This window comes from Artemia franciscana, unplaced genomic scaffold, assembly GCF_032884065.1.
Source record: "Artemia franciscana unplaced genomic scaffold, ASM3288406v1 Scaffold_209, whole genome shotgun sequence".
Taxonomy (NCBI): Eukaryota; Metazoa; Arthropoda; class Branchiopoda; order Anostraca; family Artemiidae; genus Artemia; species Artemia franciscana.
In genome coordinates this window covers 197,155-224,250 of record NW_027063105.1, presented here as the reverse complement: position 1 = coordinate 224,250, position 27,096 = coordinate 197,155, and the positions used below count along the sequence as shown (strand labels likewise).

At 35.4% G+C, this 27,096-nt stretch overlaps 1 non-coding gene across 1 annotated transcript; it reads left to right on the top strand.

Moving 5' to 3' along the window:
• The first annotated feature begins 11,650 nt into the window (after window positions 1-11,650).
• Window positions 11,651-11,722, top strand: Trnae-uuc (transfer RNA glutamic acid (anticodon UUC)). Its single transcript has one exon. It is a non-coding gene; the product is annotated as a tRNA-Glu (tRNA).
• Window positions 11,723-27,096: the final 15,374 nt, after the last annotated feature.

Below are 27,096 nucleotides of genomic sequence, written 5' to 3'. Positions count from 1 at the left end.
CATATTTTCTTCTGTCTTGATCAATTAGCATATATTCTGCTTCTGGTACGATGCTCATGAGGAAGTTTGTCCACAGCTACGCAATAGTGCTTCCTGGAAAAAACCGATGTGGGTAAAAGTGCCCCTGGTTAGATATGGTTCGGAAAAGCCTATTTAGTTTTTAGACCCTAATTTAAAAATATTGAAAAATAAAAGTAAGCTGTGCTTAAAAGAATAGATTGGATGTGATTGACTATATCCTGGAATTTTATCGGACCCTAAGCGTTAGATGCGTAGTAAATACAAGAAATATCTTAAGTCAATGTATTATTGCTGTAGACCTATGTATTTTCCTGTGTCAGAAAGAAAATGGCGAAATGTTATCAAGTCTTGGTCGATCAGAAGTGATACGCTAAGTAGTGAGTGTCTTCCTCCATCTACGTGGTATGACCGTTAGTCATCTATTTTTTCTAATGTCAATTACCTGTGCATTCTTTGTTTTCTCGTTCCATTTCTGCTATTTTTAGTTATTTTTGCTTGAGGCACCTAACTGATATGGGTGTATTTTTTAACCAGGGGTACTTTTTACAGAAGGAGTTGTCGTAGAAACTTCGAAAGGAACTTGTTTAATTGTGAATTCAAAGCTCTACATCCTTTTAAAAATTCGGAAGAAATTGGAGGGCAACCACACTTTCCCCACACCCATCATATCCCTAAACACACCCAATCAAAATTTTTACATAGCCATCTTTCTCAGCATAGTTAGAGGGTCCAGTAAGATAATATTTGAGAATCGACCTTTCCCCCGAGCCCTCAGAACACTGATTTTAAATTTTTCCGCTGAATATATAAGGTTTTTATGGAGAGTGTGGTCGTATAAACTTTTGAGAGCCCTCATTGTATTAGACATAAGAAGTTCCACTGTTCTTTTTCAGGGTCAAAGTGACAGGAAGGCAACTAGATTGCCACGTCTTACCCTATTTTCCACTATTACAACTAAAGGAAATTTTGAGCCTCAAGGAAACTAAGAAACAGTTAGGTAGAAAAAAGGAGAGAGGGCTGTCTGAAAAGAAGTTTTAAAATAAAGCACTTCAAACCTACTTATATATAAAAAACGATACAAAAAATGAAAATGTAACAATATAAAAATGAACTTAAAATCACTGATGATTCTTCCCGACCTACAATCATATAGATTGCAATCCAGACCGCGCAGTTTTTTCTGGCTGCGCTTGTGCTGTAAACTACGACGAAGATCACACTATGATGGCTCAGAGATATTTCGTTTCCTTTTCTACAAAAATAGTCTAATCCATATTGCAGATTAACCAGGACAATCAATTATCTTGGTTAACTGCCTGGGGAGTGGTTACCAGTAACTGACAACAAGGCTCGTCATCTTGCAAAAGTAAGCCTGTTTTTGGTATAGGTGATGCCATGGATGTTTTGTAATAGTTTTTGCGCCCTGTAGCCATTTCAAACACAGAATTTTCATTAGAAGCGTCTTTGATATTCTTTGACCCCCTTCTGGTTTTGGACATTGGCCAAGCATCGTTATCTGTGGGAGTTTTATCTTTTCTGAGAACTTGCCATTTGATTATTTCATTAGACAAGAGGTCTTTATAAAGTCTGTCAGTTTGCCTTCCATTATCTTTTGGTATCAACGAAGTGCTTACATGATATTTTGTTGCCACCGGAGTATACTTTTCAAGTTTTGATCCTTGATTTGAATTGCCCTTTTTTTCTCGCTTTACGTCCTCGTTTGATGGGGTAGAATCCTTACTCCTCAATGGATCTAGCAACTTGAACTGTTTTGTACGGTGTTTGCTGGATGGCAAGCAGTTATTTTGTTTTTGTCTTTGTTTTCCTCCACTTTTTCTGCAGAGAGGGCAAATCTATGTCTCACTTATTTCCCCAAGATTCCTAGTAACATCAACGCATAGTCCATGAAGCCGCTCGTCACAACAGTCACAGCAAACCATAAATTGATTGTTATGTTGGGTCTGGCAAACAAACCACAGCTTGTTTCAACCGTTTTCACTTTGAAACATGACAGGGTCTGACTTACAACCTCTTTCTTAATGTCACTTGGTAAAACGTCGCTAATTTCTGTCATACGGCCATGATTAGCTTGAGCCATTGCTGATCCCACATGACACAATGCTCTCTTTACAACCTCTCTACTTCAGTACTTACATACAAATTGTCATATAAAGTACATCAATTTCAGCTTTAGCAAAGGTTTGGTTGTTCTACAAATTGACTATCCTGTCTAGATGTTAAAACTTGACTATCTCAAAAACTGAACTTTTTTTTCCCAGCAAATTTTTTCGGTGTGGGCGCTAATCCTGTATTTAATGCGCAGTTGACCTCCTCCAAAAAAGGTTTTGTGCTTTCGCCACCAAACAGGCATTTCCCACTCCCATAATAAGCCATTCTTTTGTGGAATTACCAGGATATTCTTATTTGGTGCAGAGATCCCATGAACTAGTTGCCTTTTCTTAGAAACTAGATTCTTTTTGGCTATTCCAAAAATGAACAGTTTTGATAGCCGTTGGAAGAATGACAAACAAATTGAAAACATGCTCAAAGCATGCATTTTACATAATAAAGAATTTAACTTTATAATCATCGAATGTTTATATGGATATAGACTAAAGAATCTTATTTTGAAATTTTCTTAAGGGAAAATAGAATGACAGTTCGGTCCTGAATTTTATAGGGCGGAACTGCTGGCCTGTTCGTTACATTTCCCCCTTCCCGCTGTAGAATTATCTCCTCATCATTCGGAGTAATCTTCTTTAAGTTTTATGTTTCCTGAAAATTCTTTATTGTTTATTAAAGGTTATTTTTATAAGTCCTTTACAACAAAATGACTATTTAACCTCATTCGTAGTGTTACATTGTGTATTTTTTATTATTTTTGTTCTTACTCCAACAACTTTTGAAATTATACTCCTACACCTGACATTAATATAAAGTACTTGAACAACAAATGGGCTTACACGTAAATACATGATTTTAATTATACTCCTATAATTGAAATCAGTTCTACACATGATTTCAATTACTTATTCTACAGGCCACGCAAAATGTTACGGGGTGGGGGGTTTATTTATAAGTGATGTTACTGAGGGGGTTTATTTATGAGTGATGTCGCTGGGAGTTTTCTTTGAGTCTTGGGAGCTTAAAGTCGGCATAACATAAGGGGTATTCAAATCGAGATTATGTCATGAGAACTAAATAATCGAGGAATTTGAACATAAGGACAACTTTAATAGTCCCCAATGATACGGGTGACGGAATCATCTTAGTAATATTTGGGTCTCCTGTGTTGTGTAGATTGCCTTGACGGCGTACCTAAAGACTATGGAAACTGTGCCTGGTGCTTAGATTCATAAACAAGGAAGATTAACAAACATTCGATTTAATTCAGTACTTACATACAAATTGTCAGGTATGGTACTTTAACTTAAGCAAAGGTTTTGTTTTTCCACAAATTGACTATCCTGTCGAGATGTTAGAACTTGACCTACACAAAAACTGAACTTTTCTCCCGACGAAAGTTTTTCGGTGTGGGTGCTAATCCTATATTTAATGTGCAGTCTACTTGCTCCAAAAAGGGCATTGTGCTTTCGCAACCAAACAGGCATTTCCCACTTCAGTAGTAAGCCATTCCTTTGTGGAATTACCAGGATTTTCTTATTTGGTGCAGAGGTCAAATAAATTAGTTGACCTTCGTTTGTGGAAACTAGATTCTTATTGGGTAGTCCAAAAAGGTACACTTGTTTGCCGTTGCAAGAATAACAAACAAATCGAAACCATACTCGAAACATGTATTCTATAGAATAAAAAATTTAACTTTAAAATCTTCGAATGTTTATATAGATATAGACTAAAGAATCTTATTTTCAAATTTCCATAAGGGAAAACAGATGAGAATTCGGTCCTGAGTTTTATAGAAGGAAATTGCAGGCCTGTATGTCGCATACCCCCCCCCCTTCCTGCTGTAAAATGATGTCCACATCATTCAGTCTAATCTCCTTAAAATTTTATGTTTCCTAAGAATTCTTTATGGCATATTAAAGGTTGCTTTAATAATTACCTTACTACAAAATGACTATTTAACCACATCTATGGTGTTGCATTGTGTATTTTTTTTTTTTGTTCTTACTCCTAGAATTTTTTAAATTATACTCCTACACCTCACATTAATATAAAGCACTTGAGCAAAAACATGGATTTACTCTGTGAATATCTAGTTTCAATTGTATTTTTTTAATCGAAATTATTTGTTTTCTTTATAATTGAACTGTGATTTCCAATTGATCCAAAGTATTCGAAAACATTAAAGTGTCAAAATTGGATTAAAATTACATCATAATAAAATCACTACTGGCACATATGTCGAAATTTGTCACTAGGTTAACTGTATAAATCACTATTGGAACATTCTTTTTTTTATCACTAAGTTTATGTTTCTTGCTTTCACACCCCTGCCATAATTTTTATGTCTCTGCCAATTTCACTAATTGATTTGGTGTATTATCAGTCGTCCAAATTAAAATTAATTTTTAGTCTTTCACCCCATAGTACTTTACTGTTTACGTTTTACACAAGTTTGATAATATTTATAGTGTTTATTTAAATGTTTATTTGATTTGCTTATGGGTAGTTTGACTTAGATAGTTGTCGAGACCTTACTTGGTATATCGATTTGTAAGTTAAGAAATGGGACTTCAGTGTCATCCTTTTTCAGGGTCAAAGTGATAAGAAGGCGACCAGATCACCACCTTTTAATCTATTTTCCACAATTACAATCGAAGAAAATTTGGAGTCTTAAGGAAATTAAGAAAGAAGTAGGTATAAAAAGGGGAAAAGAACAGAGTGCTGTCTGAAAGAAGTTTTAAAATAAGGCACTTCAAATCTACATATATATAAGAACGATACAAATTTTCAAACAAATACAAAGTAGAAACAATAGGGAAAATCATTTCAAGACAGTGGAAATCAATTCTGTTAATATTTTGACCAATGTCCAAGGGCCGTCTTCAGCACAGTACGAGAAAGAGAGAGAGAAAAAAAATATATATAAATAAACTTACATTAAAATGTGAGAATTAAAACTAATATTGTTTTTTTTAAAGTTTCTTAAGAACAGCCCTAACATCTTTACTTCTACGAAGTTCACCCAGGACTGAGAAAAAGAATGAAGTGAGATGATAAATTCATTCAAACAAAACGGAACAAAGTGATTAAATGCAATTTCTCAGAGCGAACCTTGCATTTTTGGCAGCCTGTATCAAAAGCCTATTCGGAACTTGTTCGATACTATTATAAATAAGTTTAGTAAAATGTTTTTTTGATCATTTTTAATTAATTTTGAGTAAAAAGAATTTATTGAGTACTCCCCAAAGTCTCTGTTCAAAGAAATATTATTCATTTTGAGACTAATATTGATTGATTCCCGAACCACCTGTTTTATCCCCAAATCATTACTGATGAGTGAAGATTTTTCAAAAAGTATCACATGGGGGAATTATTAAATATATGCCAACCTAAGGCAGAATCAAAGGAGTTCGAACTACTTGACATGAATGCCCTGTCTGTTTTTTTATGCTGTTGCGGCCGTTTTTTTAGATTCTGATGGGTCCTGCCAACATAATAATTTCCACAGTCACAATGTATTTGATAGACCCCTTTTTGGCGAGTAACCGGGGTCTTACCTTTACTGGAATTTAAGAAATTAATGATTTTAAAATTTTTAGTAAAATTTACATACAGATTATTTTTTGTGCAAATATTTTTTAATTTTGTTGTGATTTGTGCGATATACTGAAGGTAAACAATAATTCAGGGCATATCAGTAGCCCCACATTGTGAAATATCTTATTCGATTTTACAAGAGTGTCTTTTTATTATACGGTTAATCATCTTATTGACAAAAGGAATGGGGTATCCATTGCCAAAAAGAATATCTCTGATAAAGTTTATTTCGGCATTTATATACGAATGGGAACAAATGTTTAAGGCACGATAAAAGAGGGAAGTTACAACTGCTCTTTTAACTTGTGGGGGGTGATTTGAATTAAAATGAAGATATTTATTGTTTTGTGTTGGTTTTCAACAGATAGTAAAATCCAGTTTATCAGCATTACGAATAATTAACAAATCTAAACACGGAAGTTCATTTTCAATTTTAACTTCTAGGGTGAACTTCAAATTTTGGTCATAAGATTTTCACTATTGTTTCTACTTTGTACTTGTTTGTTATGGAAAGGCAGTATGGTCTTCGTCACTATTTTCGTCTTGCCTATGGGGAGCAGGTGACCTAAGATATATTTTATTTTATTAGTCTAGGTAAAAAATATGCTAATATTATCGATCAACCAAAATTTTTAGAATCCTGTAGAAATGAAAACCTTATTCCCAAGTCTTTAAGATATAAATTACATTTAAATACCCGGAAAGAAGCGTAATTTGCCCATACAGTAAAGTTAAAAACCTTAGTCCATATTATTAAGGACAAAAAACAAAAAAGATATATAGCTTTTTTCAGAAAGAAAATCCTGGAAACTTTTTTTGCGGGAAAACCTGTCCACTGTTGATTTTGCTCAAGTTGTTAGATTGGAAAGGAGTTTGTTTAGCCATGATTTTCGTTTGTCCGAGGAAAGCCTCAATAAGAAATTGGAAAGCTTGAGAAATGAATCTTCGACGAGAAACCATATTTAGTCTCCAAAATTCACTCCTGGACCTGCTATTGTTAACCTCTCTTCTAAAACATTAGAGCCCCAGGAATTCGAAACACTGCAAAAAGGTCCAAAATTCTCTTTTCTACTGAAACAAGTTACTGTGGCAGATATAGTTTCCTCTCTAGAGTCCGCTTTGCATAAACACTATCCATCTCTTTCAAACCCTGATGAAGTTAGATCTGGTCCTATAAATGCCCTTTATAACAGCCAAAAAAGGTTAAGCTTTCTACCACTTCCACACTGAAAAATTTGCACGACATAAAAATACTATCTAATTTCCCCAAAGACCCTTCAATTATAATAACTAAAGCAGAAAAAGCAATTCATTCGTTGTCATGAATATGACAGACTATGACAACAAAATTATTTTGCATTTAAATGACACATTTACATACAAAACAATAACTCATGATCTTACTGATCAGTTTGTTAATATTATTATAAATGAATTAAAGCAGCTTAAACAAAATGGTAAAAACACCCCACAATTATACAATAAATTCCCTCGTGGTAGTTTCTGTCCCAAACTCTACTGTTTCAAAAACACAGAAACAAGGTATTCTTTTAAGACCTATCGTAGTTGTACTAAAGCCCCGGTGCCAATATTGGGAATTGACTTTGCACAGCTTTTAAACCTTTATTGTATTCCCAAAATTCCTATATTCTTAATTTGGCAGATTTAGTTAAAAACTTAGTAGCACAAGTACTTGAGAAAACAAAATAGCTAGTAGTTTTGACATTGTTTCTATGTATACAAATATAGATTTGACTATTTCTTAGGAATTATTAAAAAACAAAATAGAAAAAAATTACCTCTTAATCGAGGTCTCAGCGACAGGAATTAATTGTGAAGTTTTAATAACTCTGGTTAAAATTTGTAATAAGTTTCGCGATTTCAATTTCGTGATTATTTTTATCAGCAAAAAAATGGGTTACCCATGGGGGCACCTTTATCCAGGCTAATGGAAAAAATTTATGTCGAGAACCTTGAAAATTGGGCATTAAATTCTTATTTTTTAAATCACGTCTTTTTGGGTCGTTATATGGATGACGTAATTTCACTTTGGAATTATGGGGAAGCTGAAATTCGGGGCTTCTTAGATCATCTTAACACTTATTACCAAAATTTGCAGTTCACCCTAGAAGTTGAAATTGAAAATAAACTACCGTTTTTAGATGTGCTAATTATTCGTAATGCTGATAAATTGGATTTTACTATCTATTGAAAGCCAACACAAAACACTAGATATTTTCACTTCAATTCAAATTAACCCCCACAAATTACAAGAGCAGTTTTATCTTCCCTCATTGTTCGTGCCCTGAACATTTGCTCCGATTTGTATATAAATGCAGAAATGAAATTTATCAGAGAGATTCTTTTGGGTAATGGATACCCCATTCCTTTTGTCAATAAGATAGTTACCCGTAGACTAAAAAGACATTCTTGTAAAATCGAAGAAGATATTTCACAATGTAAGGCTACTGATGAGCCCTCAAATATTGTCTATCTTCCGTATATCCCAGAAATCACAACAAAATTAAAAATATTTTCACAAAAAATAATCTCTATGTAGTTTTTACTAATAATTTTAAAATCATTAATTTCTTAAATTTACGTAAAGATAAGACCCCAGTTACTCGCCAAAGAGGGGTCACACCCCAGACCCCAGTCACAATACCTTGTGACTGGAAATTACTATGTTGGCGGAACCCATCAGAATCTAGAAAAACGGCTACAACAGCATAAAAAAGACAGACAAGATATTAATTTCAAATAGTTCCAATAACTACTTTGATTCTGCTTTTGGCTGGCATATATTTAATAATCCCTCCCACGCGATACTTTTTGAAAAATCTTTACTCATCACTAATGGTTTGGGGATAAAACAGGTGGTTCGGGAATCCATCTAATTAGTCTCAAAATAAATTTTATTATTTTTTTGAACAGACTTAGGGGAGTACTCGCTAAATTTTTTATACTCAAATTTAATTAAAATGATCTTACAAAACATTTTACTAACCCGATTTATAATAGTTTTGAACCAGTTACAAAAAGGCCTTTGAGACAGGTTGCCAAAAATGCAAGGTTGGCTCTGAGAAATTCTATTTAATCACTTTGTTCTGTGTTGTTTGAATGAATTTATCATCTCACATTCTTTTTGTCGGTCCTGGTAGAACTTCGAAGAAGTAAGGATGCTAGGGCTGTTTTTAAAATCATTTTTAAAAAACATTACTAGTTTTAATTCTCACATTTTAATGTAAAGTTGTTTATATATACGTATTTTTTCTCTCTCTCTTTCTCGTATTGTGCTGAAGACGGCCGTTGCACATAGGGCCAAAATACTCACAGAATTAATATCCACTGTCTTGAAACGATTTTCCCTATTGTTTCTACTTTGTATATGTTTGCTATGGAAAGGCAGTGTGGTCTTCGTCGCTATTTTGATACAAATTTTGACTTAAAAATGAAAATCTATATACATATATATATAAATAAGTTTTTTGTCAACTGACGTCATGTTTGTCGATGGACGTCATTATAAGGATTGTGTCTCGTTATGGAAGAGGAGCTTCTGCCTAACAATAATAAAGTGACCTTTAAGAAAAAAAAATAACAAGAGGACCTAAAAAACAATGAGGCATTTGCTCTTAAACTAAATGATGAATAACCAGAGTTGAATACAAGCAGGCTCCTTCAATTGGAAGGGTGACATACGAAAAAGATGCAGGAGAGGGTTTTATACACGGTATACCACACGAATACAAAATCGAAAGAGGAATTCCAAAAAATGGCGTATAGAGTTAAATTAATGGAGGATTTCAAGAAATGGGCTTCAGGCTTCGAGGACCCAAAAACAAAGAAGTTCACAAATCCGTTTGGGTGTAACCAAAAGATTGTCTTCTTTGTGCTGGAGGGGACAAAATACAAGTGAGAAAACTTCAACTCCACCCAAAGAGTGGAGCTATTCTTTGCAAAGTTGGCAGAATGTGAAATGCAGGGAAGCTCGCGAAATAAATACACCCAGGGCTTAGATTTTATCACCACACGCGGTAAAGAGGGATCGATGAACTTGGATATAGCATGCATTAACTCCGTCGTGAAGGCCCTTGGCCATTTAGACAAAAGGCAGTGTTCAATGGTGACGGCTAAAAAGAGGCGTAAGGAACACCAGTGGGCTTTCAACCCCCACTCCTTCAATAGCGAGGATTACCGAAAGATGAAGGATGGCGCCACGGATTTCATGGTTCCTGGGCTCTGGCGCTTGTCAAGGAATAAACTTCGTAACGAGGATCTACCAAACGTGACGGCCTAACGTGTGCTTCCAGGTGTCCTTCATGTTTCGTCATCAGCCTGGCGTCCCTGAGAATATGACCGTTCAGAAATTCACGAACCAGCACTTAGTAGAAGAAAAAGGAATGTACGTGATCCTCGTGGAGAAACACAAGACTGCAAGCATAAAGTCCACTGGTGTTGCAATCAGCCTTGAGGAAGAAACGATTTTTCGCCCATACATGAAATTGTTTCGGCCGGCTCTGCTCAAGTCTGGTTTGCGGGTACCACAAAACTTCTTATTGTCACAGAAGGGAGAAAAGCTGGTGAACGTCTCAAAAATATTGAATAGGTTTCTGGGGAAGATATTCTCGAACGGCATGAGGTCGGGGGTTAGTGTACCCCCTGCCCCCAAACAACTATCCACCACCTAATCAAGACCATAAATAGGAAGGCAACGAACATAACTCAGGAACAGCGACAAATAATGCATGACTATATTTGTCACTCTGGTAAGTTTCGTTCATTCTATATAATTTTCATAATTTAAATTTCCTTTCCAGGTGAGCTCACCACTTAGCATAGTCAAAACTTGATGATGAATGTATTGTAAATTTGATTCAGGGAACAAGCTGCCATTTCGTTGAGGCTCTTAGCCACTCGTATCTCCTCCAGAAATGAATTAACTTGCAGGGCTGTTTTTCGTTAGAATGCCTACCTCTAGTTCGTAAAAACTTTAAATCTAAGTGGCTAGTTCAAGGAGGCACACTCGTGCCTCTTTAAAGAGGCGAACCACGACATTGTTAAGCGATCTTCGGTTCCAATGGTCGCAGAGGAATGGGGAGGGATGCATTTCGTAGCCCGAGCTCCAACTAAGAAACCTGCCAAATTTCATTCCCCTCCGACTTTCCCTTCATGGGGAAAATCTGGCCCAAAAGTTTCGACCCCCCAACCCCACCCCCCTTTAACGTTGTCCGATCGGGCTGAGATTCTCAAGTTAAGGTCCCCTAGGGCCCAGGAGCTTATCCGCGAAATTTCAGCTCGATCCGATAACTCCTTCCCTGTTTTCCAGAAACCACGCATAGCCACTTAATGTTCATGTTCTCCTTTTGTTTTTTTCGCCACGCCTACAGGTCACAGCCGACATCGGATCTGGGTGTATGAAGACTCATTCGACGCGGAATTCTCCGAGTAATTTTGCTTGAAAGTTTTGTTGGAAAATCTTAACCCCCCGATTTTCTAGCTTAGAAAAACCCCATTTCCCCATAAGAGCCCAAGTTAAGTTTTTTGTTGTAAAAAGTTACGAATTTCAACATTCAAGTACATCAAAATGATCAGCTCGACATGGTGAGACTCACTGAAAGCTTCAAAAAATTCTGTCTTAATCCGTAAAATGTTTATTTGAGAAAAATGACAGAAACCCTTTTTTTCTGCCACGCCTACAGGTCACAGCCGACATCGGATCTGGGTGTACGAAGACTCATTCGACGCGGAAGTCTCCGAGAAATTTTCCTGGAAAGTTTCGTCGGAAAATCTTAACCCCCCGATTTTCTAGCTTAGAAAAACCCATTAACTGAATTTCTTTAAAACATGCCAAAGCTATGCGTTGTGAAAGATCATCACCTATTAAATTCTAACTATCTTTCAATCCCATATGGTCTAGTGGCTAGGATAGCTGGCTTTCACCCAGTAGGCCCGGGTTCGATTCCCGGTATGGGAATACTTTTTGCTTTCCTTTAAAATACATAATGTCATGAGCAAACTTGTTATAATGAGATGAGAAGCAGATCAGAAAGACCCATTGCTAGTGTTGGGGAATGTTTTAATTAAACGGTATATCAATATGACTTTTGATATTCGATATATCGATTTCGATATTTCTGATCAATTTTTTAATCATATTAAACTTGGGTTTGGCAAAATTTAATAACAAAATTTGCAAATAAAGAGTATCTTGCACATTTTAATTTGAATTTTAATTGTATATTATTTATACATATAGATAAAATAAATAAACTTTCACTGCATGAGTGAACATTACAAAATTCCTGATTTGGAATTACTCGGGCTCAGGATAAAGAAAACAAACTACAGGTTATTTTTTGCTATTCAAATCAGCAACATATCAATATTTTCCCCTCATTTTCAACTTAAGAACAAAAACTTTCCCGTGTATAAGGGGGATAACCCCTACTCAATACCTCACTTTACGCCCCCCACAAAAACTCTTGACACAAGGAAAATTTGTGCAGACACAGAAGCTATAGTCGAGTACAATAGACTGCGACAAAAGTATCGTCCAGATCTGCCCCAGTTCGCAATACCAGAACCCTTCAAAGTTCCCACAGTTCCAGTGGCGAAACAGCAACCAGTTAAACGAAAACCGAGTAGCAGTATCAGCATAGACGTACCGCCAAAGAAATCCAAACCTGATGCAGCCAAAGATAAGCCCAAGACTAACTCAGCTCCCACACGGAAAGTGAAACCCACTACAAGTGAGGCGAAGAAAAAAGCGCCCACCAAGAGATTGAACGCGGAAGCAGTTGAAACCTCGTTTCCAACAAAGAAAACGCAGCACGACACAGCTGTCAAACAAAACTATCGCAGTGGCATTGGCCCGGGTAGAAAAGGCCTGAAAAATACAGACGGGTCAGCGTGCTATGCGAACGCAACGATGCAAAGGCTTTTTGCCATGCACTACAAGCTGTTCGAAGTACTTTCAGTTATGAACAGACCTCTCGCCGAAGAACTCAAACGATTGGCACTCAGTTCGCTAGGAAAGAATGAAACTATGGACACTGTACGTAGCGTCCTGCTGCCACAGCACAACTACACAGGCAGAGATCAGCAATCGCTATGCGAATTCTGGTTCCACCTATTTGAACAACTCGACGCAGAACATCAAGCCAATGACATGAGCCCCCTTCGCTCCCTGTACCAGTTCAAGATTCATCGATTTTCTGTCTGCAGCACGTGCCACTGGTCCAAAACCGCATTGCACCAAGAAGGTACTCCAGACTGTCCATTTCCGATTCCAGGTGTTCTAAATCCCAACGAGCCTGCGATCAACGAAATTATCGACAACAACGACATTTCTTTCAGTTCGGTTCTACTCCCAGAGCCACCCGGCGAAACATGTCCCAACGGTCAAAGAGAAATTCAAAGAGAAATTTTACTATAAATTCTACAATGGCAGAAGAAACAGCCGAGGAAGCTGCTCAAAGAAAAACTAAAAGAAAAAAAAGGAAAAAATTAAAAAAGGAAAAAAAACTAAAAAGAAAAAAAGATATAAATCTAAAAATGCTACAAAACAAAACAAAAATGAAAAAACTAAAAAAGAAAAAAATGATGCATGTTTTTTTGTATGATTGAGGGTTTGCATTTTTTTTTTGTATGTTTGAGGATTTGCATATGACGTCTGAAAAATAAAATTACAGACCGGGACAAAAATGACGGTCGGGATACCGGGACACAGGGAATATAAATGACAACCAGGACACTCAAAGAGAAATTAAAGACTGGGACACAAATGACGACCGGAACACCGGAAATATAAATGACGACCGGGACACAGGGACACACCTAAAAAGGGGATGCCGGGGGGCACAGGGTCCCCCGTCATATAAATGACGACGGGGACAGCAAAGCTCAAGGGCAATCATTAGAAAAATGCGCTATAGATCTGAATACGGATTGTTTTTCCCATGGACAATTCTATGTTGCATGTTCAAGAGTCGTTAAACCTGACAATCTATTTATATGCACAGACAATGGGACAGCGAAGAATGTTGTATATTCGCAAGTTTTACGTAGTTAGAAACATATATATATATATATATATATATATATATATATATATATATATATATATATATATATATATATATATATATATATATATATATATATATATATATATATCTATATATATAAAAATAAGTTGTCTGTGTGTGGATCTGTGGATGGATCAGGTGACGTCACCTGAAAAAACTGGATCAGTTGACGTCAAAACTGAAAAAACTAAAAAAAAAGGCAAAAACTACAAAAAAAACTAAAAACTAATAAAAAAAATAAAAAAGCTAAAAAGCTAAAAAAACTAAAAGAAGGCAAAAACTACAAAAAAAACTAAAAACTAATAAAAAAGCTAAAAAACTAAAAAAACTAAAAAAGGCAAAAACTACAAAAAAAACTAAAAACTAATAAAAAAAATAAAAAAGCTAAAAAACTAAAAAAACTAAAAAAAGGTAAAAAACTAAAAAAACTAAAAACTAAAAAAAACTAAAAAAAAAAGGAAAAAACTGAAAAATAAGCTAAAATAAAGGTAAAAACCAATAAAAAACTAAAAAAAAAATGAAAAAACTAAAAAAGGCAAAAACTACAAAAAAAACTAAAAACTAATAAAAAAAAGTAAAAAAGCTAAAAAACTAAAAAAAATAAAAAAAATAAAAAAAGGTAAAAAACTAAAAAAAATAAAAAATAAAAAAAAACTAAAAAAAAGGAAAAAACTGAAAAATAAGCTAAAATAAAGGTAAAAACCAATAAAAAAACTAAAAAAAAAGGAAAAAACTAAAAAAAATTTTCATCTAAAAAACTAAAAAAAACTAAAAAAGGTAAAAACTAAAAGAACTAAAAAAGAAAAAAATAAATGACGACACTCAAAGAGAAAGCGACCAGGACAAAAGGAATGTTCGATTAGCAATCAACAAAGCACCGGGACACAGGGAGTATAAATGACGACCAGGACATAAGTAAAAAAAAAAACTAACAAAACTAAAAAGAAGGTAAAAACTACAAAAAAACTAAAAAGAAAAAAACTAAAAAAAGGCAAAAACTACAAAAAAAACTAAAAACTAATAAAAAAGCTAAAAAACTAAAAAAACTAAAAAAAGGCAAAAACTACAAAAAAACTAAAAACTAATAAAAAAAATAAAAAAGCTAAAAACTAAAAAAAACTAAAAAAACTAAAAAAAGGTAAAAAACTAAAAAAACTAAAAACTAAAAAAAACTAAAAAAAAGGAAAAAACTGAAAAATAAGCTAAAATAAAGGTAAAAACCAATAAAAAACTAAAAAAAAAACTGAAAAAACTAAAAAAGGCAAAAACTACAAAAAAAACTAAAAACTAATAAAAAAAAGTTAAAAAGCTAAAAAACTAAAAAAAATAAAAAAAACTAAAAAAAGGTAAAAAACTAAAAAAAATAAAAAATAAAAAAAAACTAAAAAAAAGGAAAAAACTGAAAAATAAGCTAAAATAAAGGTAAAAACCAATAAAAAACTAAAAAGAAAAAAAGGAAAAAACTAAAAAAAATTTTCATCTAAAAAACTAAAAAAACTAAAAAAGGTAAAAACTAAAAGAACTAAAAAAGAAAAAAATAAATGACGACACTCAAAGAGAAAGCGACCAGGACAAAAGGAATGTTCGATTAGCAATCAACAAAGCACCGGGACACAGGGAGTATAAATGACGACCAGGACATAAGTAAAAAAAAAAACTAACAAAACTAAAAAGAAGGTAAAAACTACAAAAAAACTAAAAAGAAAAAAACTAAAAAAAGGCAAAAACTACAAAAAAAACTAAAAACTAATAAAAAAGCTAAAAAACTAAAAAAACTAAAAAAAAGGCAAAAACTACAAAAAAAACTAAAAACTAATAAAAAGAATAAAAAAGCTAAAAAACTAAAAAAACTAAAAAAAAGGTAAAAAACTAAAAAAACTAAAAACTAAAAAAAACTAAAAAAAGGAAAAAACTGAAAAATAAGCTAAAATAAAGGTAAAAACCAATAAAAAACTAAAAAAAAACTGAAAAAACTAAAAAAAGGCAAAAACTACAAAAAAAAACTAAAAACTAATAAAAAAAAGTAAAAAAGCTAAAAAACTAAAAAAATAAAAAAACTAAAAAAAGGTAAAAAACTAAAAAAAATAAAAAATAAAAAAAACTAAAAAAAAGGAAAAAACTGAAAAATAAGCTAAAATAAAGGTAAAAACCAATAAAAAACTAAAAAGAAAAAAAGGAAAAAACTAAAAAAAATTTTCATCTAAAAAACTAAAAAAAACTAAAAAAGGTAAAAACAAAAAGAACTAAAAAAGAAAAAAATAAATGACGACACTCAAAGAGAAAGCGACCAGGACAAAAGGAATGTTCGATTAGCAATCAACAAAGCACCGGGACACAGGGAGTATAAATGACGACCAAGACATAAGTAAAAAAAAACTAACAAAACTAAAAAGAAGGTAAAAACTACAAAAAAACTAAAAAGAAAAAAAAACTAAAAACTAATAAAAAAACTAAAAAATCTAAAAATCTAAATAAACTAAAAAAGAAAAAAAAGGAGAAAATAAAGGAGAAAAACAAAACTAAAAAACGAATGTATATACAGACCGGGACACCGGGATACAAATGACGACCGGGACACAGGGAATATAAATGACGACCGAGACACAGGGACACAACTACAACGGGGACACCGGGGGAAACAGGGGGATATAAATGACGACCGGGACACCGGGACAGGGAATGGTCGATTAGCAATCACCATCAACAAAGCTCAAGGGCAATCATTAGAATCATGAGGTATAGATCTGAATACAGATTGTTTTCCCATGGACCATTATATGTCGCATGTTCAAGAGTCGGTAAACCTGACAATCTATTTATATGCAAAGACAATGGGACAGCAAAGAATGTTGTATATTCGCAAGTTTTACGTAGTTAAAACCATATATATATATATATATATATATATATATATATATAGGGACACAACTACAATGGCGCGTAACTATTATGGCGCGTAACGACTTACACGCGCGGGGGGGCTTGGGGGGGCACCAAGCGCCCCCACCAACTAGGTGTTGGGGTGGCGTGAAGCGCCACCCCAACAGCTAGTATATATATATATATATATATATATATATATATATATATATATATATATATATATATATATATATATATATTTTTATATATATAGATATATATATATATATATATATATATATATATATATATATATATATATATATATATATATATATATATATATATACCAGCTATTGGGGTGGCGCTTCGTGCCACCCCAACATCTAGTTGGTGGGGCGCTTCGCCCCCCCCCCCCAAGTCCCCCCGCGCGCGTAAGTCGTTACGCGCCATTGTAGTTGTGTCCCTGTGGATATATATATATATATATATATATGTATATATATATATATATATATATATGTTTTTAACTACGTAAAACATGCGAATATACAACATTCTTCGCTGTCCCATTGTCTGTGCATATAAATAGATTGTCAGGTTTACTGACTCTTGAACATGCAACATATAATTGTCGATGGGAAAAACAATCCGTATTCAGATCTATACCTCATTATTCTAATGGTGTGTCCCTGTGTCCCGGTCGTCATTTATATTCCCTGTGTCCCGGTCGTCATTTGTGTCCCGGTGTCCCAGTTTGTAATTTCTCTTTGAGTGTCCCTGTCGTCATTTATATTCCCTGTGTCCCGGTCGTCATTTGTGTCCCGGTTTCCCTGTCTGTAATTTCTATTCGAACAATCCCTGTGTCCCGGTCGTCATTTATATATCCCGCCTGTGCCCCCGGCGTCCACATTGTAGTTGTGTCCCTGTGTCCCGGTCGTCATTTATATTCCCTTTGTCCCGGTCGTGATTTGTTTCCAGGTTTCCCAGTCTATAATTTCTCTTTGAGGTTCCCGGTCATCATTTATATTCCCTGTGTCCCGGTCGTCATTTGTCTCCCGGTGTCGCGGTATGTAATTTCATCAGTTGACAAACATGACGTCAGTCGACAAACAACTTCATGACGCATACAGCTCAATCCTTATAATGACGTCAGTCGACACACAAACATGACGTCACTCGACACACACACACACACACACACACAGACAACTTATTTTTATATACATAGATATATATATATATATATATATATATATATATATATATATATATATATATATATATATATATATATATATATATATATATATATTTCTATCTATATTCACATGTGGGACACAGGGAAACAACTACAATGGCGCGTAACTAATATGGCGCGTAACAACTTACGCACGGGGGGGGGCTTGGGGGGAGGGGGAGCGAAGCGCCCCCACCAACTAGGTGTTGGTGGTTACACACCAACAGCTAGTGTAACAATATAAAAATGAACTTAAAATCACAGATAGTACTTCCCCACTTACATCTTATTAGAGTTGGATTTGACAATGAGTCTATAACCAAGGCAGTCAAATAGATTGCAATCCAGACCGTGCAGTTTTCCTTGGGATTTGCTGCTGCGCCTGTCGTGCTGTAGACTGCAACGAACATCACACATGATGACTCGGAGATATTCTCCTTTCCTATAAAAACTGTCCAATCCATCTGTCACACTAACCAGAATATGCAATCTATCTTGGTTAACTGACTGGGGAGCAATTACCAGAAACCAACGATAAAGCTCGTCATCTTGCAAAAGTAAGCCTTTTTTGGAATAGGTGATGCCATGCATTTTTGCGCCCCGTAGTCATTTCAGACACAGAATCTTCACTAGAAGCGTCTTCGCTATTCTTTGCCCCCTTTTGGTTTTTGATATTGGCCAAGCATCATTTTTTGCTAGAGTTTTATCTTTTCTGAGTGCTAGCCTGTTGATTATTTTATTAGAAAAAAGGTTTTTACCAAATCTGTCAGCTTGTTTTCGATTATCTTTTGGTATCAAGGAAGTACTTTCATGATTCTTTGCTGCCACCGGATTATTCTTTTTAATTTCTGATCCTTGATTTGAATTGCCTTTTTTGTTTTTATCGCTATACGCTTTGAAAAGGTAGAATCCTTACTCCTCCATGGATCTAGCAACTTCAACTGTTTTGTAGAGTGTTTGCTGGATGGCTAGTGGCTGTTTTGTTGTTGTCTTTGTTTTCCTCCATTTTTCTCCGGCTTTTCTCTACAGAGAGGGCAAATTTATGTCTCACTTATTTCGCCAAGAATCCTAGTAACTTCAACGCATAATTCATGAAACCACTCATCATAACAGTCACAGCAAACCATAGACTGATTGTTATTTGGCAACTGGCAAACATACCACAGCTTGTTTGAATCGTGTTCCCTTTGCCAATACTCCTCACTTTCACAAGGTTCATCATCATTTCCTTCAATATTTCTGTTTTTTCTTGTCCTTTCTCCATCTCGCCTTTCAAACGATCTTTTCGATCTTATTTCTTCACTGCTTAGTGTTCAGTAATAGATATGGAGCCAGATTCCTGAAAGTCAGATTCAAGCTTAAATGGTACCGAAATGCTTGGAGAAGTACTCATCAGGCCATATTCAAGTTTAGGAAACATGGCAGGGTCTGAACTGTCAACTTCCTTAATGTCACTTGGCAAAGCGTCGAAAATTTCTGTCATACTGCCATGAATAGCATTGAGCCATTGCTGATCCCACATGACATCGGATTCTCTTTACAACCTTTTCATTTCAATACTTATAAACAAATTGTCAGATCAGGTACATCAACTTCATCTTAAGTAAAGGTTTGGTTGTCCTACAAATTGACTATCCGGTCTAGATGTTGGAACTTGACTAACTCAAAAACTGAACTTTCCTCCCGACGAAAGTTTTTCGGTGTGGGCGCTAATCTTGTATTTAAAGCGCAGTTGACCTCCGAAAAGGTTATTGTGCTCTTACAACCAAACAAGCATTTTTGACTCCCATAACAAACCATTCTTTTGTGGAAATACCAGGATTTTCTTATTTGGCGCAGAGGTCAAATAAACTAGTTGACTTTTTTCATAGAAATTGGATTCTTATTGGCTAGTCCAAAAAGGAACACTTTTTTTTGCCGTTGCAAAAATAACAAACAAATCGAAATTATGCTCAAAGTATGTATTCTATAAAATAAAGAATTTAACTTTAAAATCTTCGAGTGTATACATGGATATTTACTAAAGAATCGTGTTTTAAAATTTTCTTATGGGAAAATAAATAAGAATTCAGTCCTGAATTTTATAGGGGAATTGCAGGCCTGTATGTCACAAATCCCCCTTCCCGCTGTACAATGATGCCCTCATCATTCCGACTAATCTCCTTTAAATTTAAAATTTCCTTAAAATTCTTTATTAATTATTAAAGGTCATTTTAATAATTCCTTTACCACAAAATTAATATTTAACCACATCCATAGTGTTACATCGTGTATTTTTCATTATTATTTTTTTTCTTACTCCTAGAATTTTTAAAATTATACTCCTACACCTCACATTAATATAAAGCACTTGAACAACTAATTTGTTTACGCGTGAATAGCTGATTTCAATTATACTCCTATATTTGAAATCATATCGACATCTTTATTTAAAAATGATGCTACTGAGGGGGTTTATTTATGAGTTATGTTGCTTGGAGTTTTCCATGAGTCTTGGGAGCTTAACGTCGGCATAACATAGGGGTTATTCGATTAAAGATTATATCATGGAAGCTAAGTAGTTGAGGAATTAGAACAGAAGGACACAAATAATAATCCCATAATCCCAAATGATTTGGGTGAAAGAATCATCTTAGTAATATTTGGGTCTCCTAGGTTGTGTAGATTCCCTTGAGAGCCTACCTAAAGACTATGGAAACTGTGCCTGGTGCTTAGATTCACAAACAAGGACGATTAACAAACAATAGGTTTATTTCAGTACTTACATACAAATTGTCAGATAAGGTACTTCAACTTAAGCAAAGGTTTGGTTGTTCTACAAATTGACTATCCTGTCTAGATTTTAGAACTTGATTAACTAAAAACTGAACTTTTTCTCCCGACGAAAATTTTTCGGTGAGGGTGCTAATCCTGTGTTTAATTCGCAGTTGACCTCCTCCAAAAAGGGTATTGTTATTTCGCAGCCAAACAGGCATTTCCCACTCCCATAATAAGCCATTTCTTTTTGGAATTACCAGATTTTCTCATTTGGCGCAGAGGCCAAATAAACTTGTTGACCTTTTTTTGTAGAAACTAGATTCTTATTGGCTAGTCCAAAAAGGAACACTTTTGTTTGCCGTTGTAAGAATAACAAACAAATATAAAGCATGCTCAAAGCATGTACTTAATAGAATAAAGAATTTAACTTTAAAATCTTCGTTAAATGGATACAGACTAAAGGATCTTATTTTGAAATTTTCTTAAGGGAAAATAGATGAGAATTCGGTCCTGAGTATTATAGGGTGGAATTGCAGGCCTGTATGTTGCAGTAGTCCATTAACTATCACAAATCACTAAGTGGAACAGGACACCACTGCAATGGGTGGCACCACACAAGCCCTTGCCAGCACATCACAGACCCATACTACCACCTCAGGTCTCGTTGTGAAGCCAGTCATTGGGCTGAACTTCAGCATTGAATGTCCAAATCAGTCTGCCAAGCATTTAAAGTCAAAATGAAAATAAATTGCAACAAGAATGGAGATGAAATTCTCATTAAACAATAATTATAATATGCAAAGCAAACACAAAGGGCATAATTCACAATCCTTGAACAAAGCTTTCTGAATCACAAATATGATCCCTGGAAGCATAGTTAATCATCTAGGTTTTATCCTCAAGAAATGGCTATCTAAAATTTGTATCTGTCATTATTTGGGACTTAACGAAAGGATAAGGGCATTGGGACTGCCCACTAGTTGCCTTCTACACCCTTTCACTGTGTTCTGAAAGTTTCAACTTAATGTTGCATGTGTTTGGGGGAGACATCATCTTTCTTAACATTTCCTGAATATTTAGCTTACCACCTTCTGCTGTTCCTGAAATACTGAAGTCGAGTGTTTTTGTAAACTGGGTGTACCTAGTGTCTTTTAGTTTAGTCCAATATTCCCGTCAAGATTCACTAAAGTTTAACCCAGACACCTTTAGTCTTGTCAAACCCACCCAAAATAAAAATATCCCTGTCATCCCACTTGTAAATTCTATGTGTAAATAATAAAAAAAAATTGGATGATTTACAATGCTTGCCCCAGGAATGGAATATGATCAAGTAAGCATTACTATTGACCTTTTAGGTATTCTGATAACGGGCTATCTCAAAGCTTTGATCGGATTTAAGCCAAATATCCTGAATTTATATTTCAATATCTTAGCCTATCTGGTCACAACCAGGATCATACATTTTCCCCCTTTCCAAATAATATATTCTGTATTTACCTTAAATCATAGCTTGGAGCGATATAATAATTTTCCATCCTGGTGATGCTCCGATGATGAAAAAAATTCGTTTGGTCTTGGTTGTGGCTGTTTATCTATACTCTTGTGGAGGACTCTGCAGCTTCCCAATTGTAAAAGAACTCCTTGCAGAGCCATTCCTTATCAAGGTGGGATTTGAACATGTCAGTTGAAGTTGCAGAAATTGTTTCCTCAGACAGCTGATTCCACAGATTGACGACTCTTTGGCTGAAGAAATGACTTCTATATCTGCTTGTCGAATGCTACATGGGGAGCTTCATTGAATATCCTCTAGTACCAGTATGCAAGGGCTGTTCAAAGAGACTGGGAAGTGTTCTTATGAAGGATTTTTTGGTTAAAATCATATCACCCTTCTTTTCTTCAGTATTTCAGTGTTGGCAGCTTCAAACGGTGTAGTCTTTCTTTGCATGAAAATTTATTCATACTGCTAACCTTCTTATCTGATTTAAAAAGGGGCTGCCAATGACATTCCGACCTCCAAACGTTGTCATATAAGCACCTTATATAACTTCATAAGAACTCTTGGGTGATGGCTGGATATGGGTCTATTTATGATACTCAGGGATTTGTTTGAAGAAGATGAGATAGACTTAGCATGGTTGCTAAAATTTAATTGGTGATCAACAATAACCCCAAGATCGCTTTCAACGGAAACAGCAGAAGGGAAGTTGTCTTGAAGGATATACTTATGATGCTTGTTTTGTTTGCCAAAATGAATGACGTGGTATTTGTCAACATTAAAAGCAAGGAGCCACATGTTAGCCCATCTTCCTACACTGTCAAGATCTGTTTGAATTGATTGCTCATCAGAGGGAGTAGCTACTTTTTCAACTAGTTTTGAGTCATCAGCATAAAGGGAAATAAGATTTGAAAGAAGGGTGGGTAAATCGTTGACATAGAAGTTGAAAAATATTGATCCAGGAATAGTGCCCTGGGGCACGCCACTTAATACAGTTGTGGGAGAAGAGAAATGAGGAGTTCCTTGTGAATCAAAAACTCTGACAATGTGTGATCTTTCAGATAGAAGCCCCATAATCCACTTTACAAAATCTTCATTGACAACTGTAGCCTTCAGTTTGACTATGAAGAATTCATGACAAACCTTGTCGTATGCATTGGACAGATCAAAACGAATCATGTTGACGGGAAGATCCTTATCAAGCAGTGTAGTCACTAATTCATATGTGTGGATGAGGCAAGTGTCTACAGATCTACCAGATCTGAATCCATGTTGTGATGTTATTGACCTCAAGATGTTCAATTAGAGCTTTGTTAACAAATCTTTCAAGCACCTTAGCAACTACAGAAGCAATACTTACAGGATTGTAATTTTCTGCAGAGTTTTGTTTGTTCCTTTTTATGGATTTTGGTTATACAAGATGTTTTCCAATCATACGGTAGTTCTCCATTTTGAAGAGATATCTGGAGCAACATGCACAGGGGGTAACTGAGAGCTTTTCGACACTCCTTAAGAGGATGTGGATGAGCACTGTCTGGTCTCTTTGACTTAGTTACATCAAGCTTTCCAAGGCAATTGAAAACCATTACTTCACTTACTGACAGATCAGGCATGGGAAAAAGTACCCTACAATGGATGATCTGGTGAGGAGGTACCTGAGTTTTGGGTGAAGGCAGAAGCGAATTGTGCATTTATAAGGTCAGCCTTATCTATTGGAGATGAATGTAGTACACCATGGTCAACAAGCTCAGAAATAGTATGATGATTCGGATTTTTAGCAGAGACATGTCTCCAGAAAGACTTTGGGTTCAAGTTGATGTCAGAAGCTAATTTCTCCTCGTAAGCCTATTTCAGTTTTTTGACAGAATCTGTTACACAATTTTGTGCTGCCATGTAAATTAACAGAGTCTCCTGGTTTCTCTTCTTCATAAACCGTTTCCAAGCTCTAGAGTTCTGGTTAATCAGCTTCTTAACTCCCTTAGCGAGGGAGGGAAGAGTTTTAGGCTATTTTCTAAAAATAACCCTTGAGTGTTTCTTTTCAAGAGCAAGGAGAGTATTTTTGAAATTTAACCAAGACTCATTGACGTCACCAGTGATAAGGTTTGACCAGTTTGCAGATAAAAGTTCCTGCTGTATTGCCTCATAGTCGGTGAAAGTTTGAGGACAAAATTGAGGTTGAGGAAGACTATTTAGGGACAACACAGACAGAATAACTAGGTGATTGTTACTAGCAATTGGTGGCAAATAATCATTTTGAATAGGGGAATCAGGATCATGAAATATGACGAGCCCATAACTTGGTGACCTGATATTTTCATAAAAAAAATTTTCTCCTACTCCTAGCATAATTTTTGGAATCTTGACCTTTTGATTGCTCATATTTGACACTTTCAAGTACATTGTCCCCCTTTCCATGGTCAAAAGCTGGCTTTCAACGAAAATAGAAGGATATTTCTCTAGCATATAGCCTTTTACTAAAGCAGTAATTCGCTGATTGGGCTCAGTATTTGTTGTTGCTAAAATCTGAATGCAAATCTCTGCCTCTATTACTACCTTGTTATTGAGCCATAATTAATATTTTTGGCAAGGATCAGTATCTTGCAAAGTTGTGCACTTAAAATCCCTTTTAATTGTGGGGCTAGTGAATTTGATTTCATTACTGGTCGGATTCCAAATTATACCATATTTTCGCAGTGTATCTAAACGTATTATGCATGGAAATGGGAGTTTCCTGCAAATAATCATCCGTACCATGATCCGTTCTTTATCTGTATGAAGTTTTAAATGACATTCCCCCAAAATGCTCAACTAATGACCTGTGACTGATGTTAGGCTATTCGTACATTTTTGAATTTTATTTTGTGTATTTGACGGTTGTTTCCTAAATATTTCCTCTCAAATCATTGAAGTCGAAGCCCCCATGTCAATTGTACAAGGTACATTTTTAAGACACTCTATACTAAAACAATGAACTATGGGTAAATACGCAGAATTGTTAAAATTGCAACATTGAAGACTGTTTAAGGGTCTAAAGTGACTCGCAAATTTTATGACCCTAAAAAGTTAGGCTTTTCGTTTAAATTCACCCCATGTTCGTTTCCTGATATGTTGTTTGGCCAAATGAGCTTGATTTAAGATCGTCCCATTACTACTCTGCTGCATTTGCCAGAGCCATTCTTTGGTTTCTGGGGATGAATTCTCTAACAAAATGTCCTCCATCTCTTCCATGTACGTATGCGTTGCTTTGTCCTGGGATGTCCCTGTTTGCGCTAAATGGTCTGAAAAATCGCCGTTTGCCCCTTCCTCGAGGAGACTCTGGATTTTTCTCCTCTGGGTCCACAATTTGTCTGATTTTCCTGCTTTTGGGATCCAAATCCTGTGTAACCTCTGTCTCCATTACGAATCTGGTACGATATTCAGAAGCATAAAGATTAAGCTTTCCGCAGTAATAGCAGGTGATCCCCTGTCTTGTCAAATTTGTCCTTTGGTCTCCTCTTTTGTCTTCCTTATGAAATCGCTTCCAATCGCCATTTGTCTCCTCCAATCTCGGCCAAAAAGAAGCCTCAAGACCCGCCCTGCTGAGTTTCCTTCTAAAATCTTACTCGCTTTCTACCCCAATGCTTGTTATGCTCAGCTTCTGTTATATTGATATCGATCAATATCGTTCAAATTTTTCATGTTTTTTTTAATTTTTTAACAGAGGGCTCAACTAAAGGACCAACCTCAGAAGACAGTTCTTGACTCACAACTTCTGCCATTGTATTTTTAAGAGTTTGATTGTTCAGTGAATTTAGAATCAGCTTCTTCTTGTTCTTTAGAGTGTTAACCCTTTGATACCTGAAAGTTCCCTCAGGAACCATGAACTTTTTAATTTATTTTAATCCTTACCGTTTGACCTATTAACGTCAATCCGTTTGCCATTGTTTCAATGTGATCTACCTAGACAGGTTTGTATTTTTCTTAGTCCGTAATCTGTCACCCTTGTGTGAGGTAATGAAGTTTGAACCTGTGCCCTCTAGCCTTGCTTGTTTTTCCTGAAAGGTGAGAATACTTTTTTGTGAATAACTTTATTGTTTATTGTGCTAGAGTTTTCATTCCAAAAGTTTTAGAAAGAGGACGTTTTGTTTGTTGAGATGAGCTATCATATACTCCTATAGCTGGAAAACCAGAGGATAGAAACGACCCCCAACGTCGTGGTTCCTCTGGGAACCATCCGGCGGTAGCAAGACCAGATGAGACGGTAAGCCGTATACAGTGTGAGATGCCTAGATATCATGAAAACAGTTGCTTTACACCATTGGAATCAAATTTTGAGAGCTCGACCATGTCTCGACCATGTTCTGCGGCTTCAAGGAACCATCCGGCATGCATAGCTCCGAATTTTATCGCTCGGAAGAGCCATCTAGACAAGAACTGGTGGAGTTGCCGTCGTCAATAACAATGTAGGGGAGACCAGGGTTGACCCGGACGCGATTTTTTGAAACGGCATATCTTCTAAGCCATTGACTTTTATCCGTTAGGACTACATTCGAGATTTTTTTTCAGATTTTTGAAATGTCCGAAACAACCCCTACCCACGGGGTTGGATCGGACGGCCCCAGTATTGGTTCGGACACCATGCTAAACCGTTAGATTTCGACTTCTTTTTTTTCAAATACGCATAAAAGTATAAAAAGTAAAAAACAGTACTTCAGCTATATAAAATGACAAAAAAGCCTTAAAATGACACAACATTCACCGGAGTTGGTACGAGCGTGGTCAACGTGTTTTTTTACCAAGGCGTGGTCAACCATATACGTGACCAAACGAAAATTTACGCTCTTCAAAAAGATGCCAAAGAATTTGGAGTTTCATCTGCCGAGGTGGAATGCTTCTTAGGGATCCTTGCATTCACAGGAATAGTGAAA